Source organism: Rattus norvegicus, chromosome 17 (genome assembly GCF_021556685.1).
Source record: "Rattus norvegicus strain SHRSP/BbbUtx chromosome 17, alternate assembly SHRSP_T2T, whole genome shotgun sequence".
In the NCBI taxonomy this organism is placed as follows: Eukaryota; Metazoa; Chordata; class Mammalia; order Rodentia; family Muridae; genus Rattus; species Rattus norvegicus.
The window spans coordinates 89,084,098-89,101,180 of NC_141550.1; the positions used below are offsets into that span (position 1 = coordinate 89,084,098).

At 46.4% G+C, this 17,083-nt stretch overlaps 1 pseudogene; it reads left to right on the plus strand.

The window, feature by feature from the left end:
* The first annotated feature begins 9,655 nt into the window (after positions 1-9,655).
* On the plus strand, positions 9,656-9,756 carry LOC120098007 (small nucleolar RNA SNORA17; annotated as a pseudogene).
* The last annotated feature ends 7,327 nt before the right edge of the window (positions 9,757-17,083 follow it).

The window sequence follows — 17,083 nt, forward strand, 5'->3', positions numbered from 1 at the left end:
CTGGGCTGCCTTTCATTGGCTCTGCTCAGGTAGAATTGTGGGTTTTATCTGTGGTCTACTGTTTGCCTCAGGATCATTTATCCAAGTGTGACAGCATGAGATTCTTGGGACGAAGCCAGCATGCTACTGAACCCATCCATCACTGACCCAAAGCCCCCTAACAGCTTACTGTTTGTCAGCTATTTCTAGATCATGGCACTGTCGACTCTTCCTTGAGTTGCTGTTAGATGGTTGGGTGTTATTAGTAAATCTAAGCTACAGTAAACTTAGTAAAAAAAATAATAATTGATGAAAATTTTTGAGAAATTCCTTATGTATGAAATTTACAGAATCCTTGCTTGATAGAGCAATCAGTTGCCAATCAAATCACCATCACTAAAACAGCCACAGCTCATCCTTAGTACAACACTGTTTGGCTGGTACAGAGAATTCTGCTTGATTTTTGCCCCTTGATTGACAAAGCAGATGGTTGATAATAGATGTGTTTACCAATGGTACTACCTGGAATCCATGTTATATATTTTAGCTCAATAGTTTTGCCAAGTTTCCATAAGTTATAAAATTGAAGAAAAATGTTTATTTCATTTTATTTTAGTTGAGGTGTATGGGGTGTGCCTGAATGGGAGGGGTTCTGCATGTAAGTGCAGCGCTCATAGCGACCAGCAGGGGGCATTGCACTCACCTGGGTCTGTAGTTAGACGCCGTCTGAAGTTGCCCTGCGTAAGTGCCGGGAACTGACCTCACATCCTCTTTAAAATTAGTCTGTGTTCTTAACCACTGAGCCATCTCTCCAGTCCCAGAAAAGTGTTAGTGATTCCTTCCAAAAACATTTATGCAACGAGAAATTAGATGGATGGAGAATAGAGATGTTGTCGGGGACCGAAGCAGACTTCGTATGACATCTGGAACTGTTTTAAGTAAAATTAGAAAGCAGTTTAAATATTTTAAAGAAGAGAGTAAAGAAGTAGAGGGTCTGGCTTACTGTTAAAATCACCTGCGGGCTAGAGATGTGGTCCAATAGCACTTGACCAGCATATTCCGTACCCTGGGTTCCACGCCTAACCGAAAAGCGAAAAGAAAGAATGCTGTGCTGCATAGAAAAGATGCTGCGGAAAAAAAAAAAAAAAAGAGAGAAAAGGTGAGCGTTAAGAAAAAGGGTTTGAAATGGGGTAGAGGCTGAGGTAATGGTAAAGAGGGTAGAGGTGGGTTGACTTTGTTTGCGAGCCCGCGCTTCATCTAGCCAGCACATTCTGTTCTCATGCAAAAGGCGGTCCTGGAACAGTTATCAAATTAGAGGACACGCACCGATGCACCCTCTCTCTGTGTATGTCCCATAGTCCTGGGAAGAATCTACAGCTTAATGCTACTCCATGGTGCCACAGTTAAGTCACCAAATGGAAGATCGCTACTGGATCCTCGAGACAGACACAGAACATATGGGCCCACCAACAATTAAGCAACGGTGTTCTGACTTAATCTCTCTAGCTGCCGAGTAGGCAACTTTCAACAGATAACGGAGGGAAAGTCTTCCCTGCACAGAAGCATTACGGCTTCCCTCGTCCTTGAGTGGGCGTCATCTGCCCAGTGGAGGTACACCGTGCCCGAGGTCACCCAGGGCGTGAGCGAGTCAAGCATGTGGCTGTCTAGGCAATAGCTCTGTATCAAGTGATAACAAGGGATGTTGGTGCATGGTGGAGGTAGGGCAGTCCATTTGGTTGGTGTGCCTCTCATCCGTTGCATTTATAGGTGGTTTGGTGAGGCTGACTTGGTAGAGAAATCAACAACTGTTCTAGTAACATTTCCACCCCGTGATCGCTGTGCCTCAAGGGTGAAGAAGCTCCACATGTCTGTTTTCCATGTCCCTGTGGAAATCACATGTACTTGAGTCAATGAATGAAGAAAATGCTGGAACACTGAGTATTACAAGGAAGAACGTAGACTTAGAAGTCATACCTACCAACAAACAAATTGCTTTTAAAAAACTGTTTACTCTCTCTGTGTGTGTGTGTGTGTGTGTGTGTGTGTGTGAGAGAGAGAGAGAGAGAGAGAGAGAGAGAGAGAGAGAGAGAGTGTGTTGGTTCTCTCCTATCACCATGTGAATTCCAGGGGTTAAGCTTGGTAGAAAGCACCATTACCACAGCCTGGATTGGGGCTGTGTGGAGGTCCATTAGGGAGAGCAGGTTCTCTGGCCTCGATGGAGACCTAACACCTACTCAAAACACTGAGTTCATCCTAAAGGGCCAATTACCTGGCCAAGAGACCACCCCTCAGGAAAGAGGGTTCACCTCAGCCCATGCTAAAGAGATAGGAGGAATATTTATTCCTTTAACTAGATCACGCACTTCTTCCCTGGAATATCTGGACTCAGGAGCAGTCACGGAACTGAAGCCCTGAACCTGTGGCTCTGCCCACTTTTCTGAATCACACAGAACACTGTAACCTTTCTTCTGAGCACCCCTTTCCTAGCACTCTGGACTCTCCTCCTCTTCTCCAGCTCCCCTCCCCACCAGGTAACTGCCAGGAATGGTCTGACTTCTATGCCTTAGATCAAACCTCCTTTTCTAAGAAATTCTTCATCTTTCTCCAGGAAGCTGCTGAAACTTAGAGCTTCCCTCCTCAGAGTTTATCTTTTAAAGTCTAACAAAATGTCTTTAAATTCCTTTTACAAATGGGACTGATACCCTCCAAGGAGGACCCCAAAGTCCCCAATAACATGTGGTAACTGGTGGACTTCCCCAAATTCCCACAACATCACATTTACCTGCTGAGCTGTCTCACAGACACAGGCTTAGAAAAAAAGTTGAACTTTAAAAATATCACTCTTCTAGTTTTATCTGTCAGGAAAGAAAAGTATTACTAGCCTAAGCCTGTTAGGATCAAGTAGAAGAACAACTGACAGGATGTACTTAATGAGAATGTTAAGTTTCTAGAGCGGGATTCTGAATTCCAGAGCAAAGCAAGACTTCCCTATGTGGAAGGAGTCAGGATACTGCTGGCAGAAGACAGAGGACTCAAACACCATTTGTTCTGATTGTCCCTGGGGTAGAGATGAACGGGACACAGCTCGGAAGTGTCTGCTTTGTGTTATTGAATAAACACAGATGTGGAAAGTATTAGGATGTACAAATTGTGAAGTCCGGGCAACTGTAAGAGGAATCAGAACGGGATGAATGAGTGTGGGCTTTTAGTAAACTGGAAACTCTGAATCTCCACAGACCGATGAGCGAGAGGATAAGAATGTGGGAGGAGGGCGTGACAGGAAACTGGAAATATCCATTACCTTTTTCTTAGCAGCTGAAATTCTCCGGCCTTGCCAGCACCCTGGCTTGCAGAGCCAGCACAAACAGACGATCGTTCTGTTTTCCTTTTCCTGGTTCAGTTTCTGCAGGACTCTGATTCTCAGTGTAATTCAAAAGATCTTTGCTCTCAATAACACCTTCTGCAGCCAACTTCTGTCTCAAATCTCCAAAATCAAGGTAGCATCTTTCAGGCCAACTGTAAGGACAAAGAGCAGGAGGAGCCGTTGATTGATTCCTTTTGAGTTACCGAGGGCGCCGGTGCCTGAGGGCGCGGGTCCTCTGTTTTAGGCATCGAAGTCTGTGGAACCCTTTGTAAAAGTCAGTGACAAACAATTGCTTAACCTCAAGGTGGAGAGAACTTAAAATCTAAATCGAGAGACTAGAGATATGGAAATGAGGTTACCCTGAGACTCAAACAGTAAAATCCACCCTTAATTGGCTAAAGAGGCGTGGCTCCCCTGTGAACTGAAGATGAGGGTTGTTAGGAGAAAATAACCACATCCACATGAAAGTGCTTTAACAGTACTCAGGACAGGTGTGTGCCCAATAAACATGGTCCATTACTGACTTCAAGCCATGGTACCTAATTTGCCTAGTGATAAAAGTCACCTGGGAGCACTTGTTAAATTTAGATTCCCAGGCCCCTCATGAAGAGTGGGCTTTGATTGGCTTAATCGGAGTTTAAGGAGTGCCCCAGCATTCTGAGTTTAGAAACCACCACCGGAGATGCTGCTCTGGACTCTGGGGCGCTTCTGAGTCACGTGGGTGCCCCACTCTTAGGTTCGGGAGCAGTGGCGGCGATTCTGTGTGGGAGCCTGAACTCAGGTGACGGGATTTGGAGGTCTTAGCCTATTTTTCAAAACGAGGCCCCTGACCAAAATTTGCTGACATCTTGTAAATATACCCCAACTTTTGTTCTTTGTTCGACTGTCAGAAAGGGAGGAAAGGGAAGCCGTTGAATCTAGTAAAATTCAGATTCCCAGTCTTGTTCTGTGAAGACTTTTTACTCGGTAGATTTCAGGCCCGACCTGTGCACTGTCTCCTGGAAACGCTGTTATCCAGGTTTGGGCAGCATTAGGCTTCATGTGGAAGTCTTCATTTTCTAACAGCTGCCCAGAGCAATATCACCTTATCTTCAGCCTACAGGGGAAGCAAAACTCTTAAAACAGCCTATCGAGGACAGATTTTTTTTATTATTTGAATCTTGGTTCATATAAGCCACATCGGGAAAGAATGTGTTACTCCAGAAAAAAAAAAAAAAAAAAAAGATTGGTCTCTGAAGAAACACAGGAGGGAAAAATGAAGGGAGACCCAAAGCTAGAGAAAGGCCCAGGGTTCCTGCCTACTCTACATCCCAGTTTGAGGACCTGGATCTCAGCCGCCAGAACAAACCAGCCTAGAAAAGGAACCTGTCCACACCAGGAATCACAGCCCCGCCTTATTTATTTATCCATCTATTTATTTATTTTTTTAGGCTTCCTCTCTCCACAGCAGGTGTCCAGGAGGCTTCACACTCTGACCACAGAGGCCTCTGCCTTAGCAGCAGTAAGCAGTGTTTCTGTCAGCTTGACTTTTCACATCTCCCTCTGCTCCAAACTCTTTCCCCTGTGCCTCTGGCCTTTCCTGGGTCCCTCACACTCCTGTGATCAATGTATCCCTCTCAGCTTCAGACTACCCTACACTGCCTTCTTTTCTTGACTCACCTGAGGCAATTTCAAGGGACTATTTCTTCCATTCTCCCCACCCCCCCATCCCCCAGGAGACGCAAGGTAATGTTAGCGGCTGGCTGTGGCTGAGTTGGCTCAGGAGGTAAAAGTACTTGCTTGAGGATCTGAGTTTGATTCCCTGGGACCCACATGGTACAAGGAGAAAAATAAATTCCAAGTTGTCCTCTGACCTCTACAAGTATGCCCACCACAGTAGATATGCATTCACCGAGATATACACACACCCAAAATAAGCAAATAAAAATGTAGACCCCCCCCCCCCCCACTATGGGGCTGCAGAGATAGCTCAGTGGTTAAAGGAACTTACTGTTCTTTCAAAGGACCTGGGTTCGGTTTCCCGCTCACACGTGGTGGCTCACAGCACATGTCACTCCAGGTCTTAATGCTCTCTTCTTACGTCTCTGGGTACCAGACCTACACATGGCGTTCAGACAAATATGAAGGCAAACACTCAGAGGGAAAATATAAATCTATTAACATGAGAACGAGAAGCAGGAGACCATCCTCTGTGACTGTTCTCAAGTCTTTTCAAGATCTCAAGCCCACCATAGGTGTGGGGAAATTACATTCCTCCTAGTCTCTACCTGCTAACTTTCCCTAAGGGAAACACTGCAGGCTTGATCCCTAAGTAATGGTAATATTGGGATGGAGTAGCACTTGAGGTGAGGCCTGGTGGAAGGAAGGAGGGTCACTCAGAAAATGCCCTTAGGGGGGGTGTTTAACCCTAGCCCCTCTCTTCTTGCTATGATCAGAGCCTCATTGTTTCTGTGCCAGCCCCTGAGGTGATGTTTGGCCTTAGAGCTGGAACAGCTGGGCCGAGTGACCATGGACAAAAACCTCTGAAACCACAATGCAAAATAAATATTTCCTCTTTTATCCCTGACTATTGGATTTGGGATTTTGCTTTGAACTTGTAACTGTGCCCTGGTTCTTCCCTACTGGAATAAGAAAACGTGTTATTTATTTTGAATTTTACTGAAGCCCACAGTTAAAGAGATTTTGGATATTTTAAAGAGATATTAAACTTTTTTAAAGTGCTGACATTTTTTTTTTAACTAACTTGAGTATTTCTTATATACATTCGAGTGTTATTCCCTTTCCCGGTTTCCGGGCAAACATCCCCCTCCCCCCTCCCCTTCCTTATGGGTGTTCCCCTCCCAACCCTCCCCCCATTGCCACCCTCCCCCCAACAATCTAGTTCAGTGGGGGTTTAGTCTTAGCAGGACCAAGGGCTTCCCCTTCCACTGGTGCTCTTACTAGGATATTCATTGCTACCTATGAGGTTAGAGTCCAGGGTCAGTCCATGTATAGTCTTTAGGTAGTGGCTTAGTCCCTGGAAGCTCTGGTTGCTTGGCATTGTTGTTCATAAGGGGTCTCGAGCCCCTTCAAGCTTTTCCAGTTCTTTCTCTGATTCCTTCAACGGGGGTCCCGTTCTCAGTTCAGTGGTTTGCTGCTGGCATTCGCCTCTGTATTTGCTGTATTCTGGCTGTGTCTCTCAGGAGCGATCTACATCCGGCTCCTGTCAGTCTGCACTTCTTTGCTTCATCCATCTTGTCTAATTGGGTGGCTGTATATGTATGGGCCACATGTGGGGCAGGCTCTGAATGGGTGTTCCTTCTGTGTCTGTTTTAATCTTTGCCTCTCTCTTCCCTGCCAAGGGTATTCTTGTTCCCCTTTTAAAGAAGGAGTGAAGCATTCACATTTTGATCATCCGTCTTGAGTTTCATTTGTTCTAGGGATCTAGGGTAATTCAAGCATTTGGGCTAATATCCACTTATCAATGAGTGCATACCATGTGTGTTTTTCTGTGATTGGGTTACCGCACTCAGGATGATATTTTCCAGTTCCGACCATTTGCCTACGAATTTCATAAAGTCATTGTTTTTGATAAAGTGCTGACATTTTAAGAGACTGTGTGACTTTTAAAAGTTGGACCATGTTTCACGTTGTGATGTCAGTGTTAACGTAAGCTCTTGGGCACAAACAAGGAAGGTAGAGGTTGTGTTTTACTAGTAACGTGCTTGTGTGTTAAGTTGCAAGGGAACAGTTGTACTGGGTCATCTTCATCAACGTGATACAAACTGGAGTCACGTGGCAAGAGAGCGCCTCCACTGAGAGACTGCCTCCATCTGATTGGCCTGTGGGCGTGTCTGAGACGAGGCATTTCCTTGATGGATGACTGATGCGGGGAGATCTCCTTACCTCAGGGGTTGCTGCTCTTAGGCAGGTGGTACAGCCTTTAGGAAGTGGGACTAATGGAAGGAAGTTAGGCCGCTGGAAACAGGCTCCTGAAGGGAATACCAAGAGCTGGTACCTTGCTGTGACTCTCTCCTGTGCTTTGTGGGGACCACGAGGAAACAGTTCTCCACTGCCACATGTTACTGCCTTGATGCCCGATACCAGAACAGGCCAAAAGCAACAGGGCCAAGCCGCCAAGAAACAAAACCATTGAAACCGCGACTCAAAATAAACCTTTCCTCCCGAGAAGTTCATTATCTCGGGAATTTGTTAGAGTATTGGAAACAGTGTGGGCTCAATAGCTAACCGTTTTTCCTCTCCAAAATATTTTAGGGAAAAAAGGTCAAGTAAGCTCTCTGAGTATGGGCTGGAGAGACGGCTCCACTGTTAAAGACTAGACTTTTATTTTGGTCTAGCATATTTTAATAAAATAGTATATTATTTTAAAATAAAATAATAAAATAATAAATCGTACTTTTTTTTTTTTACTAGAAAAATGTGTATTTTTTTTTTTTTTTGGTTCTTTTTTTCGGAGCTGGGGACCGAACCCGGGGCCTTGCGCTTCCTAGGTAAGCGCTCTACCACTGAGCTAAAACCCCAGCCCCGAAAAGTGTGTATCTTGACTGGTATTTTCCAATTTGTTCATGTCTGTTCAATGGTAATTTTTGAAGAAATTGCTTCTCAAATACAATAAATACGTGGTGAATTGTTTTTGCGTTTACATGTATGTGTGTTGTGAATGTATACTTATGTGTGTGAAGGCCCATGGCTGACACTGCATACCTTCCTTGATCACAGTGATGAGTATTTTATGTTTGTGACAAGAAGATTTCTAATAATTTTAAACTATGGAAGAATTCCTTTCCTTGAATGGTACTGTTTAGGAAACAGGAACCTCGGTTGCCAAGTTGAATTTAAATGGCAGCCTGTGTGTGTGTGTGTGTGTGTGTGTGTGTGTGTGTGTGTGTGTGTGTGTGTGTGTGTGTGTTTTGAGGAGGTGTTCTAACAGCAACACTTACACAAAGGAGCAGGTGATTAACGTTACTTGGATTAAATTATTTGGGAACTACTGGGTCTTTGGGGTGGGGGCAGATGACGGGTTTTGGTTTAGCCCCTTAGGTTCTCACTCCGTAGGCAGCGCAGCTCCTTGGGAGAGGTCACCACACTGCTTAAATGGCTTAAATGGCTTAAATGGCTCCTCTTCCTGCTCCCGGGTTCCTGTTCCTCCTTCCCTCTCCCACCCTTCTGCCTTTCCATCCTTATCCTTTACCTCATGCCAAAGGCTCACAGTTAAAGCCCCCAGCATTAGGTCCTCAAAACACATCTGTAGGTGGTGCCGCGCTATGGTCTCCAGGAAGTCCCAGCGGTTTCACTTTATCTTCCTTCTGCTTACACTAGAGCCGGCTAGAGCCATCCAAACGGGAAGACAAAGCCGTGTCACACTGTTGAGGCATGGCTGTGTTCATATGTTTGCCAAGTAAGCTGACATGGAGGTCATTGCTCTATGGCCTTAGCCGAGTTGAATTGATTCTTCGTGGTTAACAGCGAGTTCAGCGTCCGCATGCTAAGCATCGGCGAAAGGACTTTGCTACCGGCCCTTGTTTTCCACACCAAGCCATGCGGAACATGACTAGGCCTCTCTCATTGATTTTTATTTAAAAAGGAGAGCTCTTTATAAAAAAAAAATCTCTAAACTATGACAGACTTTTACTCAGCAGTGGGGAGGGTCCCCATATCATAGGCGGGACCTCGGACCTTGAGAGACTTTGTCCCTCACCACGTTACCTGAGTCAGAAAATACAGAGGGGTCATCCAGTTGTCGCTCGCTCTCCACTGCAGGCATGTTCACTGTGCAGATTTTTCTCTAAGAAATGCCCTCGCTGGCAATGTGGCATTTGGATGGGAGAGAAAATTCTAATAGCATTTTTGCAGATAACGTATTTGTTTGTGATTGTTGTCGCGATGTCTGTCTTCTTCGTAAGGGCTTGGAAAGCCCTGTGGTGAATTGTTCGGTAGCGATTACCACCCTCAGCGAGTAAGTCAGCTAAGGCTCCTTCCCTGGGATCCCTGTAGTGCTAGAAAGAAACGGACTCCTGATGGCTGTCCTCAGTTACGCACAAACTGTGGCACACATGGGTGTGCACACAGATCAGCAAATATTAGTGAATAAGTAAATATTAGCAAATAAATACAACGTAAGAGTGACATTTCCCACCCCAGAGCAAGGGGAAAAATAAATTTGTAATTTTACCATAAAATTCAGGTCATGGATTTATATGGTAAAAGTGGGCAAGTGTCAAGACAGCAGGGTTTATTCTAAAGTTAAGAAGTGGCTTGTGGAGGAATGTCTTTATGTGTTTAATACGTTTAACTCGTGTGTATCTAATTTTCTCTGCCCCTACAGTCTTTGCAGATGTGTCGAGTGTACGTCAGCAGGAGGCACAGAGGAGAGAGCCTCTGACCTATGAGCATCTGACTAGCAGCCCAATACTCCCTGACAAAAGCAAGCCTGAGATGCCACCACTCAGGGGTCAGGGGTCCTAGACAGGGCAAGCCTGAGGTGCCACCACTCAGGGGTCAGGGGTCCTAGACAGGGCAAGCCTGAGATGCCACCACTCAGGGGTCAGGGGTCCTAGACAGGGCAAGCCTGAGATGCCACTGGTCCAGCACCATGCAGATGGGGTTTCAGGGAGACTATTCCCAAGATCACCTCTGCCTGGTGCCGTAATGCATGAGAGGGCATAGCACCCTTGAGACCACTCCTGAGATGACCCAGACACCCAGATACCCTGAGAACCACTAAGAAGAGAAAGTAAGTGGTGGAGAGATGGAAGGGAAACAAAAACAGAAGGATGTGGGCACAACGAAGAGAGGCAGAATTGGAGACTCAATGATCATGAGGAACAGCCTGATGTGAGTAGCCGGTGATGCCACCTGGGACCATGGTGGGGTCCTGGCCTGTGCTGCCACTAGGGCCATCTCTGGACCCATGGTCCTGGAGCAGCAGGGGTCTGTTACCATCCATGGCCACGTGGACATCTCTGATCTGGGCTGATGTCTGAGGGCTGTGCAGAACTGGTCCCACCCCTTGGCTGGGCATCTTGGGAGAGCTGACCCCACTCCAGCTAGCTGCAGTCTTTGGAAGATCTAACCCCACACATTTCAGGAAATGTAGGTGATCTGGCCCTGAGGATAGGAGCATGGGAAAGCTGGCCCTGCAATTTGTTTCCTGGGTGGTGCCATGGATGAAGGAGAGATACCCTCCTTTCCTTCTACCCCTTGCTGTCTGCAGCAGGTGGGAATCCCCCCTTAGCTCCCTGAGGTCATGAATGCAGGAAAGCTGTCTCTGGTCCTCTCCCGCTGCAGATCAGGTGTGGATCCTCCACCTTGCTGGGACAACACTGTAGAGCTGACCGTGGTGGCGGCAGCGGTGGCAGCGATGGTGGTGGTGGGGCCTGGGTGAACTAGCCCGAGGGCATGGGAATGAGAGAGCTAGTTCTGTCACTTGTCTGCTATGGGTCAGCATGGGTATGTGAGAGATGCCACCCCCTCACCCCTTGCTACCCACAACATGCAGGAATGCTGGTCCTGAGGTCATCAGAGCAGTAGATGTGGCCCTGTCCCCAACCTGGGCAGAATAGTAGAACTGCCCCCGGATGTGGGAGGTTTGGGTGAGCCAACCTGAGGGCATGAGCACAAGAGAGCCAGCTCTGCCTCTTCTCTGCTCTCCAGTGGCATTGGTGAGGGAGAGATTCCCTTCCCTCCCTTTTGCCCTCACCACCAGCGGTGGGTGGGAGAGCAGAGTTAGACAAAATTTCAACTGCAGTACTCTGGAGAGCAGACCCTGCACCCCATCTGCACACCACAGTAGAGCTGACCCCGATGGAGGGGGTTGTGGGTGAGCAGGCTCAAGGGTGAATGTGGGAGCTGGTGCTGCAACCTGCCTGTTAGGCGGCAGGCAGCATGGTCAAGGGAGTGATGCCTTCCCCAACTCTTGCCCCTTGCCGGCCCAGGTAGGAGAGCTGGTCCTGCCCCTCACCTGGGCAGCACAGTAGAGCTGCCCCTGGACATGGGGTTGCACATGAGCTGGCTCTGAGCCTGTGAGCCTCTTGTCTGCTGTGCAGTGGTTCAGAGGAGGGAGTGATGCCCTCCTCCCTTCCCTCATCCCTTGCTACCTATGGCAGGCATGGGAGATGGCCCCAGGGTTACAAGAGTGGGAGAACTGGCCATGTTCCTCAGTAGCTGCAACACTCAGGAGAGTAGGTCCTGCATCTTGCCTGGGCAACAGGGTAGAACTGGAGGGGGCAGTAGGGGTTTGCTGGTGAGCCAGTCCCAAGGGCATGAGATGGTCTAGGCAGAAGGCAGACCAGCTCAGGTAGCTCTCAGGCCCAGATCCAGGCTTTAAGTCAGCCTACCCCAATATATACTCCATTGATGGCTAGAGAACACTAAGGGGCCAGTCCTATGAATCCGAAAGTACAGGATCTCCATGACACAGGCCAACAACAGACTCAAGGGGAGTCCCAGGGAGGTTCGAATTGATAGAGTAGCAGAAGCCAGAGGTCTCCTACCAGACCAATGAGTCATCGCAGTGAACATTTGCAAGTGGAGAAAAGGGTATACTGTGGGACACACTGTGACACACTGCAGCTTTCACAATGAGATGGTTCTTTCTCTGTTAGGGAGGAAGTTGCAAGGGTAGAGGGACGGTATGAGGGGAGGGGAAGATGAGTGGGACTGGGGTGTATTATATAAAATTTACAATGAACCAATAAAAATGTTTAAAAAACATCGAATTTTCATTTCTCTGTGTCATTGTACATATTAACAGTGTTCACTGTGATGTTTCAACACACACACACACACACACCCTCCCCTTAGCTACCCCCACTCCGGCCTCTGTGATTTCTGCTCTGTGTTCCAGTCAACTTCCCTTTCTCTTCATGTGAGAGAACAGAATGATTGTCTTTCCAGGTATTCACATTTCACTTGACATCACACTCTGTCCATCTTGCTGCAGACGATAGGATTTTACTCTTTTTTTTAAATGCATATTTTTTTATTATTTTTATTTACAGATATTATTTTATTAATAATTTTATTCATTTCCGTTTCAAATGATATCCCTTTTCCCTGTTACCTCTCCACAAATTTCCCTGTCCCATCTCTCCTTCCCACTCTCCTCTTTGCCTCTGTGAAGGTCCTCCTCCACCCACTCACCCACTCCCACCCCACTGCTCTAGAGTCCCATTATGCTGGAGCATCAAGCCTCCACAGGACCAAGGGCCTCCCCTCCCATTGATGTCAGATAAGGGCAGTCTCTGCTACATATATGTCTAAAGCTATTAATGCCTCCATGTACATACTCTGGTTGGGGGTTTAGTCTCTGGGAGCTCTGGGTGGCCTGGTTAGTTGATATTGTTCTTCCTATGGGGTCACAATCCCTGTCAGCTCCTTCAGTCCTTCCCCTAGCTCTTCCTTTAGGGTCCCTGGGCTCAGCCTGATGGTTGGCTGTGACTATCTGCATCTGTATTGGTCAGGTGCTGGTAGAGCCTCTCAGGGAACAGCCATACCAGGCTCCTGTCAGCAAGCACTTCTTGGCATCAGCAAGATGGTGTCTGCGGATGGGATAGATTCCTAGGTGGGGCGGTCTCTGGGTGGCCTTTTCTTCAATCTGTGTTTCTTTTTTTTTTGTCCCTGTCTTCCCTTTGGACAGGAACATTTCTGGGTTAACAATTTTGAGATGGGTGGGTGGCTCCATCCCTGAACCGGGAGCCATGCCTACCTACCTGGAGGTGGTCTCTGCAGGTCCTCTCTTCCCTTTGCTTTGCATTTCTGCTAAAGTGAGTATCTGTGATACAACCCACAAACCACGTGCAGCTTAAGAAGAAGGAAGACCAAAATGTGGATGCTTCAGTCCTACATAGAAGGAGGAATGAAATAATCACAGGGGGTAGAGGAAGGGAGGGACCTGAGGGGGGGGGAGGAGGAGGGAAGAAGGGGAAGGCAGGATCAGGTATTGGAAGGGACAGAAGTACGGAGGGCCAGGAATCGCATAGCAATATGTAGCAGTGGGGGGTGGGGGAGTGAGGGTAGACACTAGAAAGTCCCAGATGCCAGGGAAGTGAGAGGCTCCCAGGACCCAGTGGAGATGACTTTAGTCGAAATACATAACAAAGGGGAGACAGAACCTCAAGAGGATTTCACTCTTTATTATTAAATTTCCATTATGAACGCATTTCTGTTGTTATTGTTGTCGTATGTATCTACTCTTCCATGGGCATTGGTTCTTCATCTCAGCCACTGTGGTTAACACCGTAACACATACAGGCCTGCCAGTGGCTCCTTGACCTCTGACTTTCTTTCCTTTGACTCCGTACCCAGGAGTGGCATGGTAGGATCTTAACACTTTCCTATCTTGAGTTTTGTGAGGAAACTCCATGTTACTGCCCGTGGTGGCTGCATTGTTTTCTACTTCTTCCCAGAGTTTACAGTTCTCCTTTCCCCACCATCCCCAGGGGTATTTATTATTATTATTATTATTATTATTATTATTATTATTATTAATTTAATTGAAGCCATTCTTGAAGTGGGAACTTCTGAGTTCTTTGGAAAATGAGTTGTGTCAGATGGTGTTTCGATGGGGCAAACATGTGAAGGAGTGTTTTCCTGCATCAGACACAAGTGAAAGGATGTTTCGCTACAGCAGACACGTGAAGGAACTTTTCACTGAAGCAGACACAGACAGGAGAAAGGGTGTTCTGCTGAAGCAAGCAGGTGAAAGAACACATGATGAAGGATTCTTTGCTAACGATGCGCATGTATGTATTGGTACATTGTGCAATTGAACTCCATTTGTTAGGACTCCATAGAGAGAAAGGCACCAAAGTTTCTGGAGGTGTGCTGCGGTTTCTGGCTGCTTCCTTGGACTCAGGCCGATTGGCAGAATGATGTCAGCTGAGACAGACTCACATGGAGTTTTGCTAAATCAGATTCATGTGCTGAGGTAAGACTGGTGGAGGACACGGGATGTTTGGAGGGAGTATGAACAGGACTCAACAAACGTGAGAGGTTTGGTTTGCTTGTTGGTAGAGCTAGCTGTGCAACACTTGTTGGTCTCGAATCTTCACTGATGTTCACTTCTCCAAGAGGCACAGTGGGGACCTGCTCCTGTTCATGTCAGCTCTGGTCCCTCCTGCTGATTCCTGCTGATTCTGCTGAGGCCTGGCTGCTGCTGCTAGGCTGTGCCAGAGCCGCTCAGAGCTCACACTACTGAGCTGGAGTGCTGGTATATTTGTGAAGTGTTTTCGAGAGGATTGAGATGCTCCTCCTGACCTGTGAACCAAACCTTTCTAAACAGGTCCACTTCCTCTATATCCTTTCTTTCCCACTACCTCTGCGGGTGGTGGGCTAGAAGGGAGGTTAGAGCATTTAAGAATCAACATTAAAATTAGATTTTGAAAAGTTAAAGTCAAACCTTGTAGTTTTGACTGACATTTCCCTGACGGCTGACAACATTGAGCATTTCCTGTGTGTTTGTTAGTCACTTGTTATCTCTTTACTTGAGGTGTACCTGTTCAGGTCAGAAGCCCAGTTTAAATTGGGTTTCCTTTTTTCTCATGTGTTTTGAATGCCTACCATTTTCTGGGCATTAAACCTTGATTGGAAGAGTGATAAATTAGGTTGGACCCCGTGATTTTGCAAAAATCCTGGACTGGATTGGACTGGACTGGACTGAAATAAACTGGATTGGACTGGACTGCAGAATACTACAGATATCTCTAGAGATGGCTTCATAACTGCTTTCCTATATGCATCTTATTAGCTTTTCCAAAATTATCTGTGAGTTACTAAAACTGTCTTTGGGAGCATTCCAAAAGTCGAGGCTTGCTCTCAAATTATATTAAGATTAACTCCGATATGAGCCTCATATGCCATTGTCAAATTCATTTTCCACAGCATCCAAGAACATAAGCAAGTATCAAGTAAAGAGCTGTGCCATAGACAAGAGGGGCTTGCTCTGTTTCCTCTTGTTTTTAGGTTGGTGAAACTATTGATTCTGGGGGCTTTGTAGCCAACCACACTGGAATGCCTCTGGCTGAAAACAGATATTGGCTTTGCTTAAGTAAATATAGGGTACTGTGCTGGCTAAGGCTTTTGGTTTGCCAAATACAAAAAGTTCTTAGAGTATTTTATGATGCAAAAGAAATACGTGAAGGGGATTGATTTTAAAATGGAAGAGGGCTTATTCCCGGGTAATGGAGTTAGAGCCACTTTTTCTTTTCTTGGATTGAGATATTTGTGACGATTTGTATATGTTCAGCCCAGGAAGTGGCACTATGAAGAGGTGTGGCCTTGTTGAAGTAGGTGTGTCACTGTGAGTGTGGGCTTTAAGACCCTCCTCCTAGCTGCCTGGAAATGAGTATTCTGCTAGCAGCCTTCAGATCAAGATGTAGAACTCTCAACTCCTCTTGTACCACATCTGCCTGGATGCTGCCATGTCCCTGCCTTGATGATAATGGACTGAACCTTTGAACTGCAAGCCAGCCCCAATGAAATGTCTTTATAAGACTTGCCTTGGTCATGGTGTCTGTTCACAGCAGTAGAACCCTAACTAAGACAGTACTCTACAGTGCTCAGAATACTAAGGACCACACTGCCCATGCAAGGGAAACCCAGTTTTAGACACTGCTAAGAATTTATACTTTATAGGTACAGTCTGACCACAAACAGTAGATTCTGAAATACTAGGTAACAGCAGACGTTGTTTTGAATTACAGTCTTGTAACATTTGAGGAAATTAGCACTTAAGCATGCTGTTTAATGACAACATTCTAGCTAATCTCTTGTGACGTTGACATTTGCACACACCTCTCCAGTATGCTTATTCAGGTATTAATTCACCATGACCTCACTTTTACCTAAGGGCACTTAGCTGCTCCGAGGGCTCGATGGAAACCATCCCTACAGTTACATATACTGGATTATTTGCATTTGGTTCTAGAACAATAGTGCAAAAACCTTAGTGCTTGCCCATCCCTGGCGTTTGTGCACTTACTTCTGTTCTTAATGTTGCAGTGTTGCAAGAGAGCATTAAGATTGATTGTCTCAGTGTGCTTTCGGCCACGGTGACCAATACCATGACTAAAACCAACCTGAGGAAGAGAGCACAAGAAGAAACTCAAGGCAGGAACCTGAGGCAGAGACCGCCTCCCCCTAGCTTTTCTGCTCACAGCATCACCTACTCAGCATTGTCCACATGGGCTGGGCCCTCCCACATCAATCCTTAAACCGAAACAATGCCCCACAGACTTCCCTATAGGCCAATCTGATCGAGGTGCTTTCTCAACGGAGGTTCCCCCTTTCCAGATGACCTCAGCTTGTGTTAAGTTGACAAAAACAAAACAAAACAAAGCAAAAATCTAGCCAACATTTATCAAGCAGAGCTAGACCCCAAGAAGCTCGTACTGTAAGATAGGGATGAAACACATTTATAATGCCCCCTTTGTGAATCGTGGGGTCCGTATGAAGTCATGTAGAGATGAGTCTAGACGTTCAGAAGCCAATACTCACATCCACCCTTTATGGATGTTAGGAATGACTGTTGTGTTAGGCAACCACTGGAGCCCCCGAGTATGCTTATTTTAATGCACATCTTTGGAAGGGCAAATATTAATACGTCCAGCTCTAGTTCATGAAGAGCCCAGTGGCAACTAAAGAAAGGGCGGGATCTGTGTATGTGGTGAGTTGAGCTTCCTAGGTGAAGGGGAAGACTGTAGACTAGCAAAAAAGCCAGGAAAGCCAGGAAGAGAGGAATGG